General features: G+C 43.2%; 1 protein-coding gene across 1 annotated transcript in view; it reads left to right on the plus strand.

Moving 5' to 3' along the window:
* Positions 1–1,432: 1,432 nt before the first annotated feature.
* Positions 1,433–12,745, plus strand: part of tspan18b (tetraspanin 18b) — a 35,784-nt gene continuing 24,471 nt past the window's right edge. Inside the window, exon 1 of the mRNA XM_080875481.1 lies at positions 1,433–1,744. The gene's annotated coding sequence lies outside the window, so the exon portion shown is untranslated. The remainder of the gene's footprint in view (positions 1,745–12,745) is intronic.

Below are 12,745 nucleotides of genomic sequence, written 5' to 3' on the forward strand. Positions count from 1 at the left end.
CACATGTGCCAGTGGGAATGTCAGTGTCATGACCTTAGAGGAGTGGGCAAAAAAGATCAGTCTCCGGAGCGCTTATCTTGCTCTCCATCTGTAGTAGATTTGGTGACACGAGGAGCACAGAGGGATAGAAAACACTTCAAGCTCAACCCCCCACGCCCCCAAACCTGGAACAAAAGCACTCGCCTTGTTTTCTGGCTGGTGAGAGAGTCACACAGCATGAATAATTAACAAGGGACAAACAATAACTATCAGCTGCCTATGTGTAAGTTGTTGCTTATCTGTGACTGTCATCAACAGTGCTTCAAAGGAACCCATACTCGTTAGTCTCATAAAGATAATATTCCTGTATGCCTTGGGGTACTCGCTAGAAGCAGTATATTGTTCTGTGCTGTGGAATTTTGTTAGTTTCCCCCAAAGTGTTGACGGCATTCAATTCAGTTTTATTTATATAGCATCAGATCACAACAGCAGCAATCTCAAGATGCTATATAGTATAAGATAAAAACCCTGTAATGTTAGATAGGGAACCACAGAGTCCCTCATCTGTGCAAAAAAGACACTGAGCGGACGGTTTTCCTTTACAAGGGATGATTGCAAACATTATGATCATTTTATCCAGCAACCCAGCAACTTTATAAGCCATTTCTCTGCTAACCACAAGCTGCAGAAGTGATTATTTGAATCATGCCTAGTGCTGCAACTTATTTTCAATACAGATAAGTGTGTAAATTATCTTTCCCACACCCAGTTTGCGTTTATATTTTATTTATTTTTAAACTATGAGACACAGAGAAGGTTCCTTGCATTTCCCCCTCCTATTTAAAGACTTAAACAATTAATTACCCATTAAAAATTATGATTTTCTTTAGATGGACTAGGCCTAATCAGTTATTGAACTCAGCAGCTCCAATTCTGAGTTCAATAAAGGTTGAATATAAATGAACAAAACCTAAGAGATCCAGAGTTCCCCAAAGTTTGGAAACCAGGTAGAAACAACTTAGTGGAGACCAAATCTAAGCAGGGGGTCGGGGTCTGGGGCCGTTATTACAGTTGATTACACTTGTGTTTGGTGGTATTTGAATGAATGTGTGACTAATGAACTTTTCAAGAACTGATTGATCGGTACTAGCTTAATTATTATTATTATTATGATTATTATTATGATTATGATTATTATGATTATTATTATTATTATTATTATTATTATTATTATTATTAAAATACTTGGGGGGAGGGCATATTTGGCGATATGTATTACACCACCCATCTGTTCTTACACCTAATTTTGACAGATTGATGCTTTCCATTAAGCTGGTAAACGCACGTTTCTGCTGCGTTTTGCCACACACGCACAAACAACACAGTGAGCGTAAACTCGAGGCGTGTATGTGGTCCGGAGTCTCCGCCCTCCGGAGCAGAGCAGGCAGCTGTATGAGCCGCTCAGCTTTCAGTGAGTTCAGAAAACTGTTTGCATACCAATCTTCCCCCAAACACTGCGTGCGGGTCTAAATTGGGATCGCCGATCTCGTAGTGGTGGATCTTTTTTCACAGTTGGACGCCGTTGGGCACGTTTCACTCCAGTGGACATCCCAGCTGATTCCGCCTTTCCTTTTTTTTCTTTTCTTTTCTTTTTGGTTTTGTTTCACCTGAATACGTAGGTTGCAATCAGTAGTAGCAGCTCTCAGAAATAGGCTGTGAGTAGCAGCGAAAACAGCGTGTCACAGCCAGAGGTTTCGGCACTGAGGTAAGAAACTGCTCTTCAGAAGTGTCTCCAACTCAAATGTTACGCACCGAGGCAAAAGATTTAAAAGAGAATTTCGTGACTGCCTCGTTGAACTGAGTCATTATTTTCAACAGCGTGTCTAATTGTCTAATGGGTGGTGGTGTGAGGGGTGTTGTTGTGTGCGCACTGTTTGATTTCTGCAGAAGCTACTTTGTTGCGGAGAGTTTAATTTTCACATCAAACAAGGAGCAGAAATGAAATGCCTCGCAAGAAGTGACACGAGCAGGAGCGCGCTTGTTAATTGTTTAAGTCGTTTATTGGGTTGTTAAAACCTCTTTAACCACGGGTCAGATCTCTCTTTCGTCTTTTAGAGATGCAGAAAAAAAATGCATCGATGCATATCTACATTCTTTGAAAGTAGTTCAATCTTTTCATTTAATTGTGGGTTATAGTGTGAGAAACCTGACAGCAGGGGCAGTCCAGAGCGACGTCTGTCAGTCTCCAAGCTGGCTTTCTTCCCACGGGGGTCCAGCTAAAAAACGGGCAGGCTGTCTGCAGAGACTTATGGAGCCACCAAATGGATGTCTCTCATGGCGCTACCTTCGTTGTAGGGCAGGAGTTCACTGTCAGTTCGCGTTAATCAGAGGGATGCATCATCCAAAATCACCTCCTCCATGTTTCTGTCTGTCAGAGCTCCTCTGGACCAGACATGAAATACTCAGAGACTGAAAGGGCAAATCCGGCACTCTTAGGAAAGTCCCGTACTTGTGGCTTTTCCTAGTAAACTTGGGCTGTTTTTGTTTTTAAACTGATAAGTTGGATAGAGTGAAAAGTTGACGTTCTAACTCACTCAGTATGCAGTGAGAAACTCAAAACATCTGTCACTGAGTGTAACAGCTGGGAATCGGGTTATAATCAGATTTTGCCCAAGGAGATTGGCTCCAAGGGACCCATTAACACGCTCACCGGTGTGTCCAGGTGAGCGTGGTCTGCTGGGCTCTCTCGCCTCAAGTTAAAGTCACTGCCGGGCCCATGTCTCCCCGAGGCTGGTACAGTGTGTCAGGAGAAAGCAGAATCATATCACGCCCCAGCAGCTTGGACAGACTGACAAATCAGCTTCTGTCTTGATAAATGAGCTGAGCTCCACTATACTGCTGCCTCATGTGAAGATTTCTCTCTCTCCGTCTCTCTTTCTGCTGCCTGCTCTTTGTTCCACCTTATTTATTTTCTTTATTATCATTTTCTCCCCCCTACAAATCAGATGAATGTGAGCTGGTGGCTGGAGAAGAAGCACAGAAACTGGGAACAGAGGCATGTTTGTTCACCATGTTGCGGATGAACATTTGCCTTGTCAAAAAAAAAAAAAAAAAAAAAAAAAAAGACAGAAAGAAAGAGGAGGAGGAGGAAGGGGGGAAAAGAAACAGTAGTATTGATGCTTTTGGAGCAGCAGCCAACACGGATGACTAAACTCCGCCTGAAGCCTTTCTCTCCTCAGCTTGATTCACATGAGTGTTGGAAAATAGAAATTGTTTTTTTGCTCAGCGATGTTTCCAATACAAGTACAAATGTCAGCAAACCTACAGTGTAATTTATACGGGGAATAAAGGTTAGCAGCAACAATGCAGACTCCGGAGGACAGCAATTAGATGGGAACATGTTTGAGTAGACTCAAGTCTCCGGCGTGCCCGGCTGATATTTATTCCACCTACAGACAGAGAACACCTGGTGTGAGACTTGCCACCGGTGATCAGTGCACTCGTTTTAATAGTGCCTCTGATAATGTGTTGCTTTTAATCACACGTTTATGCGCCAGCGCTGAAGTGAACAGCAAAAACACATTAATAGGAGAGAGAAGGCGAGATGGAAAGAGGGAGAGGAAGTGTGGTGAGTTCTCTGCTCCTGTGTCATTCAGTCCTTGGCAGAGATGGGGAAGTGTGAATTGTAGTGTATGGCAGCTCCCGCTGTGAAGATGGGGTGACTGACTTGATGCCGCCTGGCCTGGCAGTGCATCGCTCATTAAAGGCCTGAAATTAATCAGTCTGCGGTTCCACATGGTTGGGTGCCTCTGATTTCTCTCCGTCCCCTCCTGTTTCACTCTTTCTCTCTTTCTTTAATATCAGCTGATGTGCATGCAAATGACGGGGTGGGGAGGCTGATCACCGACCCTGAGTTTACATTCCTGATTCACTATGCCTCACCATAACCTCCTTCCATCTTCTCTTTCTCTCTCCGTCTGTTGCATCTAATCTATTTTTCCTTCTTCATCTCGTTCCCATCCTTTCTCATCGTACCTTTCTTCGTTCTGCCCTTACACAGTTTGCAGTACACGTCTGTATATTGATGAGTTCAGAGCAGCGGAGGCACAGGGAAAATGAGGCTGGGTCATCACTCTACACTCGCTTTCCCCTGTATCAGCCTCACTACAGCAGCAGTGGTCCGTAGAGATCCCGGAACTAAATGGAGTATCTATTGGCTCAATGAGAAAATTGCTTTTTTCGATTGCTAGAGGACCCTTCATTTAATGTGTGTGATGCAGAGGCCCCGGCCTGTAATGGGTTCGGCATCTTTGTTGTCGAGAGACAGGAGAAAATGAAATTTGCTTTTCAGCTGGCAGAAATAATTTACTTTCTGAAAGGTGTATTTTTCATCAGCTGTTTAAAAGCAGCGAAGGTGCGTGTTGGTGTACGGGCCACGTCTGCGCTTGAATGTCCAAACCGGCGTGTTTTGATGTTCTCTGCTGAGGGCAGTTTTTCCGCTAGAAGTTTGATCACAACACAGCTCTGCTAAAATATAAAGCCGAGGTGGAAAACTTTGCTCCTCCGTGAAAGCAAAACGCAGCAAAGCTCGGTAGAAAAATGAGCGTACGAGGTCAGTGAAGCCCACTACTTCCTCTCGCTGAGGACGCCTGAAACTGTGGCAGGCCAAAACAAGCATGTTGAGATCACAAGTGTCTGATGAGACATTTTGGAGAGCGAAGAAGCAAGCACAAACAACAGCTCTTATCTTGTCCGGCGATGCGCAATAAATGGTACTTTCATCCACACTCCAATATGAATTTACACATTAACCTCCTCAGATGAGGCTGCCCTTAATTAGAATAGGAAAAATGTTATTCTCTTTAAATGTGCCAGGCACGGCAACATTTAACCTTGTTCGTACCAGATTATTTACATTCTTGATTGACCTATACTTAGCTTTTATAAGGAAGTGAACAGCTAATATGCACCATCTTTAAAAAGCCAAATCTTTATTGCAGTATTGACCAGCGGTATTGCACATTCTTGGGTTTTCTAGGGTTTAGCTACCCTCCCCATCATCTTCAACCTTCATCCGTTCACGCTTCCATTTTCTGTTTTGTTCTTGGGTATTAGTCGCTGGGGAAGCAGTCTAAGGCATATCCCTTTTTAAATCATTTTTCAATGTGCAAGATTCTCCAGTAGGATTGACTCAGTCCCTAAACCTCTGGAGTAGATGCTTTGAGACTCAAATTTGCTGTGCTGCTGTCGTTGCTTGGAGAGAAGCTCGTTGCAAATCAGAAAACTTTGTCTGGTGAAGTGTGTCATAATTGGGTGTTTTAACCTGAACCGTGATCCTGACCAAACAACTGGAGGAAAAATGGAAAAGGAAAGTGTAAAAATAATCATCTAGGCATTCAAACTCTTTGATTAACAACATCCATCTGGATCGAGGAAAGAGTTTGCATCGGGTATCAACAAATTTTGGTCAGGAGTGAGAAAGTGTTGTGTCAAAGCTGTAGCAGCAAGTAGACACAGTAAATTGTTTATACTGTAAATGTTGCCATAGCGAAAAAGAGACATGGAAATTGTTAAGCATTAGTATGGTTAAGCAAGTATTTTAAACGCTTGCATATCCTTCTAAGGGGACTTTATAATTTTATATTTGATGATTGTATGTGTTTATATGCTAATTCTGGATACCTCACGAGTGCAGTTGCTTGTTAGAACAAAGGTGTGTTGGAAACACAACACACCTAAAAGGTTTTGCTACATCATAGTGCATATAAACTGTTTATTTGAGATGCATATAATTATAAATATTATAAAGTACCAATCAACGTGAATATAAATTCAGTCTTAGCTTGCTGTCGAGTCATGTTTCTGCATGAACACACAATCGTGCACTCCTGTGTCCCCGGTGTGTCTCCATGTGCACCAGGAAGCAGAGAGTGACCTAAACATGGGGCAGTTGGCAGCTCCACACTTCGCTGAGAGCAGGAAGTTGAAGGGGCCTCTTCCGTTTTTATCTGGAGGAAGCAGGACGTCTGTTTGTGCTCAGCCCAAGAATTCTTTGTGCTTATCTAGCGTTCACCCTATTTCCCTCAATAATGGCTGTGCAGAGCAGGTAATGAGGTAAAAGGTATGTATGTGGCAAGCTGGCCTCAGCAGATAGCAGGCTCTCCAATAGGCTTATGGCTCTTAGTTGAGGGCACTCTCAGCCACGTTTCAGATTGTTCAAATATCTCAAAGTCTCCCCCCTGCTTCCCCTCACCAACCCCGCCCTCAAGCCATCTTTCCTTCTGCATAATGTTTTTCAGAATTAATAAACCATTTCACTCAGGTGGCCATTAAAGGCTACTGGTGAGGAACCGCGAGTTATTACACAGAGCGAGCATACTTGCTAAATCCCCTGTGCTTTAGCCGGGAGGTTTCTTCATCACCTTGTGGTCTATTCATCCCCCCCACCCCCAGATGTAGTTAAAGCTGAGAGAGGGGCTTAGGCAGACCAGGAGTCTAGGTATGTGACACGGTGAGATTATCTGCCTGGCTTCAGAGAGTGGAGCGACTTGGTTGTACTGAATGATGTTTAAGTTTAAGCACGTCGCTGATGCAGAAAGCATTGTAGCAAAGGTACAGCAGAGTGCCTCACAAGTTTTCTTTGCTTTAGGTGTGTAAAAGGGAGGCATTTGTTTTGTGTTTGCGGCTGGGCTCGCTCACATTGGGTTCAGTGCCGGCTCACTGGGCTGATAATCAAATAGTACCAGAGAGGAAGAGTTCATTTTACGGATGCGATTGTTCTCCACGCTCTCTGCCTAACGCTGGCTCTTTCTCACTGTAGATGACTTTTGGCCTCCCTTTTTAAACTGTTTCTTGTCTTCTTTTGCAGAAACGACTCACTCGCTGTTGTACATTGTGATAAAGCCCCTGTGCTCACATGATTCATTAGGCAACTCAAATGGGGGGGGATTATACACTGCTTACGAATCAATGAGGAAGGAAAGAAGTGTGTTACAGGAAGAATAACCCATTTTCTACAACAATGGGAAAACTCTCCATTGTAAGACTCCACCATGTTTCTCTGTTTGCACAATGTGCAAAAGCGTCACTCTGATTGTCCACTTCAGCTCCAGTGTTGTGTTTCAAGCATTCTTCACTGTGTGTTTGACTCTCAGCGGTGATGTGAGAATTGGAAATTGTGCAATTATAGAGCTGAAGTGAGTCATCAATGCCAGTCATCAGTCAGTTATTCACTAAGTTTTTCTGATCAAGCTTCAATGGTAATCGATAGCGAAAAATAATAAGTATCTGCTGGTGTACAGGAGTTAAGATCACATCTGCAATTTCAACATGAATGTAGATTTTTCACTCAAACACACAGAAGAAGAATATATTTCATACTTCTTTTTTTTTTTATTGTTCTCTGACTCGGTGCACCAGTGCTCACCACCCAGAGAGAAGGCAAGGAAAACATTGCTGTGCCAGGAGAGCAAGACTTGCTTGCAAAATGCAATCCTGGTCATCCATTTTTTGTGAGGCTTTTAAAGCCTTTAAATCGGATGCAAAGTCACTACATCTGCATCCAAGCAACAAGGCAAACTGAAGACTGAGCATCATTGCAGTGAGTAAAAAGGATATCAGACAGAGCAGCTTAAGTTATATTTACTCATCTGTAGGTAGCAACAGAAAATTGAACAAAAAACAATACTTTCCCAGCCAATATATGTGTTTTATTGTTTTATTTTGAGTCAAATAAAACCTCTTACCAACCAGTGTACCAGCTGTTTTATTTCTAATTGCACATAAAATTGCAAACTTTAGAAAGTTCCTGCAGTCCCTTATGCATTTAATTGAGCATCCTTGAAGCACATTAGCAGTCTGTGGCTAGCATGAGCGCATTATCTGAGTAGATGTACTGATAAGGAGACATCAGCGGACATGAAAACCCATCGCACTTCGTTTAAGGCCACTGTTGTACTCTTTGGCTGCTTTTTGAGGATGGTACTGGGAGCTGCACTCAGTTCAGATCTGTTTTCACAGCCTCTCCCTGTGACTCACTGGGCCTAATGGTTCTCTGCTCCTGACTCAGGCATTTTTTCTGATGAAATGGGACTCTCTCCCAGCTTCTGGTCTTTTTTTTTCTCCTCCTTTTTTCTGTTGCTTCAACCACAACTGCGTCCCAAATCTCCTCTTTCTGTAGGTTCTTTTCCTCGAGTGCTCGCACTCTGTGCATCCAGGTTTTTGGATAAAAAGGCCATAGCATTACAAGAGTACCCCTATTAGTCATCACAGGCTTTTAAAATGTGCCCTATTTTATTCCATATTCAGCACGGTGCTTTTTATTTCCTCTGCCTACAGGGGATCTGAGCGGCTGTAAATATCCCTGTTTATTTTTAATCACTGACGACGGGCTACACAGTATAATGTGATATGATAATTGTTGCTTGCAAATACAAACACACTTGCTCTTGTCAGAAATTGATTTGGCAATTTAGAGCGTACAAATTATCGTAGGGATGGACAGCAGGTTGTTAATGATGACCCAGATAATTAGGTCATTATCACTGTAAACAAATTAAAGGCATGTTGGTGCTGGATGATACCTCATTAACTCACTTTTTCAAACATTTACATTCTGATTGGAAGTCGGGGAAACAAAGCGGTGAGGGTGGAGTCGCATCAGGTTTAATGATACAGAGCGGACGCTTGGTTGGTGTGTGACGTCGTCTTGTTTGCTGTCTGTTGCTTTTCCAAAGTGGCTGAATTATAGAGTGCTTTTTGGAGATTTATATTCAGCGTGATATGGGTTTGCATCCCGGTCTGTTAATAACACTTTGCTGTTCCAGTCAGTTATACCCATACAAACCTCAAATACAAAACCACAAGTGCACATGAAGCTCTCCCCCCCCCCCCCCCCCCCCCCCCCCCCCCCCCACACACACAGACACACACACCCCTGCAGCCTGGGTGCTGCTGCTACAACTCTAGTGGAAAATGGGGTTGCTTCATATTTACTGCATATGTCTTTCATATCTGCTTGAATGTGGGTGAAATGTTTTGAATCGCACAGGGGGGGAACCTTAGCTAAGCAGAGATTTCTTTATTTTAACCTGGAAGAAAACGTTGTAAACTTCAAGAGACGTAAGTAGGCTAATGTGATTCTTTCACTGCAAACTGATTATGTGCGTTCATATTCACGTTTCAGTCCCTTTTCCTGTCAGCTGGCTGGCTTTGCTGTCTTTATAGCCCACACACCTCGTCCACAGTGCTGCTCCCCCCTGTAGCTCCTGTGGAATAACAGCAATGTTACAGGCCCTCCCACAGGGTCAGACTTGCCACAGGTCTATTAGACATACGGGCTCCCTGTTAGCTTCCAGGGCATCAAGGCCACAGATCGGTTTTTTCTAATTAAAGAAAAAAAAAGAAGCTCGCAGCAGGTTAGAAGCTGTACCTGGGGAAACTTGTGGGGGGGGGGGGCAAATAACGGTCTCTCTCCCACCATGATCACAAGCCTCTGAGAGAGACGACTGCATTTACCTCGAGCTTGTTAACAGGAAAGTGAAAATCTTTAAAAGTCGTGGCAGTTTATGTGGCGGGCGTCTGCCTCCGCTGTTTTCTGTTTACATTTTGCAGGCTTGCTTGTGATTCGCTTTACTCGTGCAATAACGTTTTGTCGCCTGAGGTTATGGAGCGTCTTACGAGTGTGACACAGGTGTGCTCCTTGCCGGATTTAGCTTCCCTTCAGCGTCGTCCTTGTTTATTGCACACAGTCGCACTGTTGGACTACATGTGGTTGAAAACTGAAGCTGAACTGTTGCTCGCAATGTATCCCTCAAAGCCAACTGAGGTTGTCCAAGTGAACCAGCATCCTCCAGCAATCCAGAGTAGGCCTGTGTGAAGATAGTAGTGATGGTTCTTGGACAGCCTCCCTGCGTGCTGAACGTCTGCCCCCTTCACGTCTGACTGAATAATTGCCTTTTAACAGCAGATCAGATGTACACGGTGTAGACTGTTATTTTTACTCCTCAAAGGCGAAAACAATTAGACGGCAAAGACGGTACGCACTGCTGCCTCATGACTTTTTCATGGCGCTTTATGAAATTTTTAACCTGCTGCCTCTTTAAAAGTGCGGCGTGCTCGAGACAGCATTCATGGGTCAGTGCACTAAAACCCGGCCTCTGTCCTTTGGGCAAACGGTACGTCAACCCCAGCTGATGTGTTGCAGCCACAAGCAAACCACACCATTAGTATGAAGGAAATGTGCTGCATTTAATATTCTCTGTGGCTTTGCAACTTCCAAGAGGAATTCTTAAGAAGTCATGCGTTTTCTAAGAAGAAAATAGATCTCTTTTTTCTTTTGTAGTTCTTCATGGTAAAATAGTTTTTATTCACTAATAGTTATTAGGGTAAACACAGGCAAACCATGAAGCATAATTCCCTTTTCCTTAATCCGTAACTCTCTGTTGCTTCTTTGCTTTGAAGCTTGAGAAGAGAGTCTGTGGAATTGAAAAAGCTGGCCACTGTTTAATTATTTAAAGTAATATTAAAGCATTTGATATTTTTATGAAAATGTGTTTGATTCCAACATTTCTGACACCAGCATCCAGGGATCACCTTCACGTGTGTTTGTCAAAGATAGCACAGGCAGGACAGGTGTCTCCAGTATGTGAAATCAAATTGGCTGCAGTGCTCATCGATTTAAATGTTCAAAAAGCGAGAACACCCCCCCCCCCCCCCAGATCAGACACACTTGGAGATTTTTTTTCCCCCCCTCAGTGGAACATCAGGTGAGCTTGGCTGGCTTCCCGCTCGTTTTGTCACTCGTCTCACGTCAAGATGACAGGCTGCTCGCACAGTGGTCCAATGTACTCTTGACCACCTGGTTGTGACGCTCACAAGTGTGAAGTGTTTGAGGACAAAACAGACAGCTCAGGCAATTTTCCAAGAGTTTGCACCCCGGAGGATCGCTTGCCAGATCGTCTTTCCCGATAACGCTTGGCAGGAGGCAGATCCCATATGAAATCTCTCGGCATCGACTATGAAGCCAAAGTAATTTTGTGGGTGTCTGTGAAAACCCCTGGACGTGTAAAGGTTCTTTTTAGCTTAAAAAAAAAAAAATGGTGGTTCTGCTGCTGGCTCCAGACTGCTGCTTTAATTGGACAGATGACAAAACAGGATTTAACAAAGATAAAACAGCTTTTAGATGAATTCCTTTTAATGCTTAAAATTTGGTCTCACAAAAGAAACAATGAGGCAGAGGAAAGCCAATATAGCGGGCAGTTATCACAACCACTTTTGCTTATCTTTGCAGGCACTTTGGAAATGGACAAGCCCCCCCCCCCCTTTTTTTTTTTTTTTTTTTTTTTTTTTTTTTTTTTAAAATAAGGAACAGATGTCTACCCTTTCCTCACTCAAAACATCTCAGGGTGAGCTATTTGCCACATCGGGTGCGGCCGTGGAGTCTATACACTGAGCTTTCAAAACACCCCCCTTCAAATATTTGGTCAGCTCCGTGTGTCTATATATTTATCCTGTTGCTTTTGGCTTGAGCCAAATGTGTGTTGTGCTTCCAAGAAGCTCAAGACTTTGCAGACAGCAACTTTAAAGAAAAAAAAGGAAAGAAAAGAAAGCGTTCCATATCTCCTCCTGCATCACCACAGCTCATTATACGGGATATCATCTGTAATCTCCCTCTGCTTTGTTCATCTCTTCACCATTTGGTGGCTCACATAAACACAAGTCCCACGCCGTGAAAAGTAATGAGTTGCATCTTATATTTGTTCTCTAGGCTTAAATGTTGTTTGCAGCTGTTTGTAGATATATTTTTGTTGTTGTTAAGACTATATAACAGACCCCTTGGATACCTTTGATCTGCAGTACTCCTCTGCTTCAGCTCGCAGGATTGCTGAATGTGCATCACAGTCTTTTTTTTTTTTTTTTTCATTTTAAAATCAGTCAGACGTTTAAATAAACACATAATCTGTAATGTGTTTCGCCATAAATATCCCAGCGGTGGTCACTCCTGTGGTCCTGTTTCAGGACTGTGGGAGCACTAAGTGGACTATTTATTTATAACTGTTAGCCTGTGCTACCCCACAAAAGCTGCAGTGCACGCTTGAGCGCATTACTCACAATTTCGTCACCATCCCAATTAATACTCAAGACGGCATCAGCAGCATCTGCATCAGTCCCTCTGCTTGAGTTCAGTTGAGTTGAGAGAATTAAAAGTATATCAGCAGCGGTGTGATTGCTATTCTGAGCTTGTTATTGGCGTGTGCAACCATGAGCAGGTTCGCAGAGAAGAGTCTGCATTACAATTATGTCTGTTTTCATAGTTTAGCGTTTTGGTTTTTTTTTTTTTTTAGTTTTAAATCGAAACCAATAATTTCAGATGGGTTTGACCTCACCGTGTTGCCCGTGCTTCTACGACCGCAGTCCTCCCCGTACGATTGTCTCAGATCCATCATGTTCTGTGGTGTAAATCTATTGACTTGTGTTTCTTCTGGGACTTAATCTTGGAGCCTCTCCAAGCAGCTCAGTTTCCATCCTCTCCCTATCTTTCCTCTCTCTCCCATAAATCAATGTGATGTAATTGCATAAACTCCCTTTCCCACATCTCAGGACTGGAGGCAGATCATTCTCAGGGAGAAAGTGTTTCAGTGTGGCCTGTTAACCTTCACCCTCAGATTCCCACATTTGTGATGTCCGTGTCTTGTGAAAGTTTCATGTTGACCTTTAATAAAAAAAAAGAAAAGAAAAAAGCAGTGTTTGCAGAGTTTATTTCATT

This window comes from Rhamphochromis sp. 'chilingali', assembly GCF_963969265.1.
Source record: "Rhamphochromis sp. 'chilingali' genome assembly, chromosome: 2".
NCBI classification, from domain to species: Eukaryota; Metazoa; Chordata; class Actinopteri; order Cichliformes; family Cichlidae; genus Rhamphochromis; species Rhamphochromis sp. 'chilingali'.